Source organism: Amblyomma mixtum, chromosome 1 (assembly GCF_055824585.1).
Source record: "Amblyomma mixtum isolate Tamu chromosome 1, ASM5582458v1, whole genome shotgun sequence".
Taxonomy (NCBI): Eukaryota; Metazoa; Arthropoda; class Arachnida; order Ixodida; family Ixodidae; genus Amblyomma; species Amblyomma mixtum.
In genome coordinates this window covers 183,450,676-183,456,523 of record NC_143012.1, presented here as the reverse complement: position 1 = coordinate 183,456,523, position 5,848 = coordinate 183,450,676, and positions in this window count along the sequence as shown.

Sequence of the window (5,848 nt, the reverse complement as noted above, 5' to 3'; positions counted from 1 at the left end):
ACGCAGTAGACCGAGAGAGGTGTGCGCTGAAAGCGTTGCCGTGCACAACGTTGTGCCAGAAACACTGCACTGCAGCAATGCGTCTTCGCTTGGACAACAGTGTGGCAGGAACGCGGCGTTGGAGCATGCTGAATGGCACGACGAAACAGCGGTGGCGAACGAGACGGAAGAGGCGCATGCGTCTGTCTCTTCTTATATCCCACCTGTCAGCGCTGTTTCATTGTACCATTCAGCATGAACCAGCCAACCCTCTCACTGGAACATAAACCATTGGCGTACATTGGGTAAACTGGCATTGATAATGAAGTTGAATACGCGCAAAACTAGCTCCCTTTGTCAATGCACATCTTAATCGCGCTTTCAAGCACAAGGCAGTGGTGTTCACCTGCAAACAACTGCGCTTTCGCACAATATTTTGTGCATAGCCGTGCCAAACCGCCAGCAATTTTTTATCTGAAAAGTCCCACTTACCAGCGCTACATAAAAGGTTGGTTTTTACGCAGATAATATAAATATCGTGTTTCTAATAAAAAAATTAAAGATCACTGCTTCCACCCGCACTGGCAGAATGCGAAAGCATTGACGCCTCCTCGGCACTCGTCGCCTGTATTTACAATTTCGTTTTGTTTATTAATTATTTTAACTGCAGTATTAGTGTAATTATCTTATGCTTGAATTAAAGATCGATTTATTTACTCTGATTATACCTTATTTTGTATCAATCAATCATTTCGATTTTTCAAATTTTGCGCCGTGGTTCCTTTCCGTCCACTTACTATATCCCCGTCATGCCTATTCAACCGTCTGATCGTTTTTCTAATAATTAATTAAGTAAATAACCTATGTCAAGAAACTTTTTGTTTGAATAGTTATCACTCTTCAAATACACTTCAATTGATTTCAAACTTTATTTTTTCTTTTTTGCCTATTTTTCACAATTGTGCCATCGACGGCTGCTTTCCCGTCCACTCACTGCATCAACGTCCGGGCTATTTGGACGTCTTTTCGCCATTTTTGGCTCCAATTAACTAATCATCCTATCGACTTAAGTTTTTTTTCGCAGCATCCTTACATCATTCTCTTTCGATCACAACCACTCGTTTGATACTACCTCTTCTGAGGACGTCACAACTGCTGCGAACGTGCTTTCCGGACATGTTTTGGTGACATGACCCCGGTGGCAGAGCCTATAAATGCTTTCGCATTAATAGAAGAAAATGGTAAGTTACAAGCTTTAAAAATGAACATGAGCGAGTGGTACCTAAAACAAGAGTACACGTTGAACGCGCTATACAGCGCTTAAAGTTGCTTATAGTATTGAAAAGTCCCATTTTTTGAAAGTCGCCTGCTGCAGCTGTTGAGGCAATGATTCTGATTTCTGGCAACGTGAATATTTCTACTCAAGCACAAGGAAAAAAACGATATGACAGCTTTGTATAATTCTTAATTTTTGATATGCTAGGCACTGCTTGACTTGAAGTGACTGGAAAAAGCTGTAAGGTGCTTCAACTAAGATTTTACAAAAGTTTTAAAAATTTTTTTTTTCGCTTAGGAGAGCGCTTTTTCAGCATAGCATCGCTAGCGATGTAGCACATCACAGTACAGCTATGATGTGCTGATTAGCATTCTGGTTAACTATTACTAAAAAGTTATCTTTTTAACTATTACCGTCCTTGTCCTTAATTACTGAGAGGCGTGTAGCCCGTGGTACTTAATGTCCATATCAGTTTCTATAATTTCGAAAACGCAGTTACCCTCGCTGCTGTGTCCCAACAAATTCCAAATTCTGCAACAATGCTCGAAAATGTATGCGCTTTCCAGAAGCTTGCAGGCAAAGCAGCTTCTCCAATTGATGTAACTTATCGAAATAACCATAATTTGTTGCGCAACTAGGAAGAGGGTGACCGCATTTTCGTATTTCTCAAAACTGATATTGATATTCCTCAAGGTGGGCTACGTGTCTTTCAATGATTACAGGTGCACTAAACAGGAATCTGAACTCGTCTTCTTCCGCGAGAACTCGATCTACACTTTCCTAGCATGCTTAAAAATTCCAACTATTGTCCTGTGCGGCCGATTTTCATAATTTAAATCAGATTAAACGTGCCGCCTTCCGCGGTATTTTTAATTTCACCGCAGACGATAGGAGGAGTCAGCTAACGCATGGAGGTAGTCGCGTGACGGCTTCGCTTTCGCTTTTATTTTGTTTTTTTAGGTTCGCGAGAATAAATAGATCCAGACAGAGGCTACGTCGCCGCAAATTAGGCCCAGGGAAATAAAAATGCGCGTGGACACTCTGCTTTCGGCGATTACTGCGTATCACTGTGCAGATGGCACACCGGCAAGCTGCCACTGGACTAGCTGAAAGGTTGGTTGACTCCTGCGATCCGCGGTGAGTTCAATATAAGGTAGGTGCCGCGACGTCTGATTCGATTTTAATTATAGAAAATGGCCGCGCAGGAGAATGATTCCAAGTTTCTAAGAATGCTCGGAAAGTGTAGATCGAGTTCCCGCTGTAAAAAGACGTGTCCAGATTCCTGTTTAGTGCACCTTTAAGGAGCTTAATAGCAACCGTTAAAAAGTTAACTATTTTATGTTAGTTAACTAGCCGGCTAGTTTGCACGCCTTAACTGCATTCTGATGTAATGAACCACTGATAATGCAATGCCAAAAAAAGCGCTCTTCTGGCTGAAAAAACACATTCTCAAAAATGGTGTAAATTTGTGCGTGAAAAACCCTGTATATGCATTTGCTGCAGATGAGCATAGCACTTTTTTTATTTGAAAACATTAAAGCATCTTGCATAAGGTCCACTAATGCTTGAGGTCCATCGACGAAGCACGCAGTTTGTTTCCTTACAAATCTAGCGCAATAATGGAAGTTATTAAAAAACCTTTTTGAAAGATTGAAATATTATGGCCATTTTCTTCTGCATGACCAGGATCTGGCGCAAAGTTTTTCTAACATAGTTTCTAAAGGTATTGTTAACCATATGAGGCCAGTTTACGTGATAGGGAACTTAGAGCTACCCTTCTTATTCAGGAATGTACTCAGGATGTATTTATCTAGACACTCTATATCAAACATGATTTTTTGTCAAAAGCTTAACTTTTATGCTTAGCGCACTTTTCACGTATGGTCGTTTCGTTCAGTCTCATGGAGGTAAATAGGACGAGCACAATACTCCCTTGCTAAAGCATGTTATCAGCAGCAGCCGTGTTACTACGGTCACTAGTTTAAAGAGTACACTCAAATTTAATTGACGACATTTATTTTTAACCACCTCACAGAATTGACCAATTCTTCAAGTTTCGAGATGGCCGATCTTGAACCAATCTTTGTACTAATGTAGCCACACCTTAATATTCAGAACAGGGAAAAATAGTCACATAAAAGGGTAAGCCTCACCTCCCCTTTTCGCCAATGTTTACAATTTGTCGCAATTATTGAAAACAGTCAATTACATTCAAACATCAATACAGTCGCTTTCTGAAAAGTACGGCACAACTTGAAGTATGTTATTCAAGAAAACCTCTATTACAGCCCCAGATAGTAGGGGCTAGCATAGAATCAGGTATATCACCCAGCACGAAACAAGTGAAACTATAGCTGAATGAACTGGAACACTACAGTCGCCAGGAAAATATGGAACTACACGGACTCACACAGCGGCACGAGAAGACCTACTAGGAAAAGTGAATGGTCTGGTTTTGCAGTCTTCAGCTACCAAACCTTGAAGACAGTAATATTGATGGACTTCGTGTGCTACAAGCTCGAAATGGAAAAAAAACGTCTATCGTTATTATTCGGCTGGTATCTGTTTGAATTAAGAAAGAGTGGATGCGGAACCGCTCATGCCTTCAGTATGAAGCACCAAATGGAAGTTTTTGGACAACCCCTGGCTGACCGCTTTTAATAAGTGCATTGTTTTGTAAGCGAATGGCAAAGGCAATGAACTAACGGTTTTCTATGGCAAAAATAGTCACACATTTGTGCGGGAAACAGCGCGCCCATGTTGCCTACATCGGCGAGAAATGTGACTTTGATTGGATTACATTACGTGTTGCTACGGTGGTGAAATTCCACTCTGAATGGCAGCAGCAATGAACAAGAGCCTTTATCACGATGCAGAATCTTAGTTGTCTCAGTAGGCAAAATCAATATGTGGACGCTTTTCCTTGTATCATCTGAGTGCGTGTAGCTGAAGACACCTTGGAAGAAGTAGATACTTTGTTGTGCTTATTACACCATGAATTTGATGGGCTTGTTTACACTGAAACGTGGTGTAATGAGCTTAACGACGTCGTCTGCTTTCCCGGTTATATGTGTGAAGCACTCTTTAGGAACATCAAAAAACAGAGTGCTGTTTTTTTTTCATGAAAAACAGTACACTTTATGAACTTTTCTCGCTGAGATGAATCTGAGCCCTTGCTGCGAATTGCTTGCTTCAGACAAATACATTAATCTTTAGCGTAATTTATTGACCCCATTCTGGGTCCCATAAGGATTTTTTTAACCTTCTCGACACTGTATTAGATTACTTTTCCTTACAAATCAGACCTGTGGTAAGAATAGGCGATTTCAATATTAACGCCCTAGAACAATCACACTCTGTGAATAAATTTGTTAGTATGATGTCGGTGAACGGTTTCCGAATATGATCATAACCCCTACTCTCATTACAGGCTCCAGCGAAGCACTTAGTGATCTCTGGATAACAAAAAGTGATAACCACGGTACAAGAGCACAAGTACTCCTCAGTGACGTCAGTGATCTCCGGAAAAATTTTTGCTTCACTGAAATCTGAAGTAAAGAAATCATCGAACACAGCGATCCACCGAAGATTTCCCGGATTCTCTATTGACTGGACGCAACTGCTATCTGAGTGAGATCCAAATATTTTATATGACACATGTTTGGGCAAAATGACACGCTTCCCCAGCTCTAACAGCAACATGAAGAAAAGGAAATCTATGGTCGCACAAGATCTGCTTAGGCGAATCAAAGCGCGAAATAGATTTTCAGTCGGTTATTTCTACGCTTTCCTTTCTGTCTACATCTATTTTATTACTAAATTTTTTTATACGGTTTCAAGACTTAATTTTCAGATTTTGCAAACTAAATATTTTAAGCCAATTTAGTTTACGAAATCCAAAAATTACAAAATTAATACAGAATATGAATATGGACAAAATGAATATGGAAAGAGTGGTTGTTTTGCTGAAGGGTGGGGCGGCAAATAATGTTGGTAATTATCGCCTATATCAGTTTTTCGGTTGTTTTCGAAGAGAGTAGAGAAAGGGATTAATACTAGAGTCACAAACTATATTAAGGAACATAAGTTAATATTTTCTTAGCAGTACGGGTTTTTCGGAAGCATAAATCGACTGAATCTGCCTTGCTTAGGATAAACTTATCAAAAAAAGAAAATAGTTCGTACTCATCAGGTGTCTCCCTAGATTTCACTAAAATGGTCGATTCAAGTAAACGTACACCTTAACAATCGTGCTATGAAATAAGAGGGCCTTCGCCTAAGTAAGGGTAGAACTACCCTTCATGTCGCTCTCAGAAAGTTGTGTTTAAACATCTCTCGCGCGACCCTGAGCTCACCAAAGCTATAGGCATATCTGCCTTTGCACTGCGCCGAATGCAATGAAGACCATACGCTCTCGTATCGCGCTCAACTAACACCTCGCAAAACACATTCAGCACATGGATACGTATATGCGGGTGTTGCAGCGCGTGATCGGACCTGGAATCTGCGGCTGCTCTCGTGAAAGGCCTCGAACACTATTGCAATATCAGCGGGGCGCATGGAATTAAGAGCCGAAATATCTTGTGAATCAGA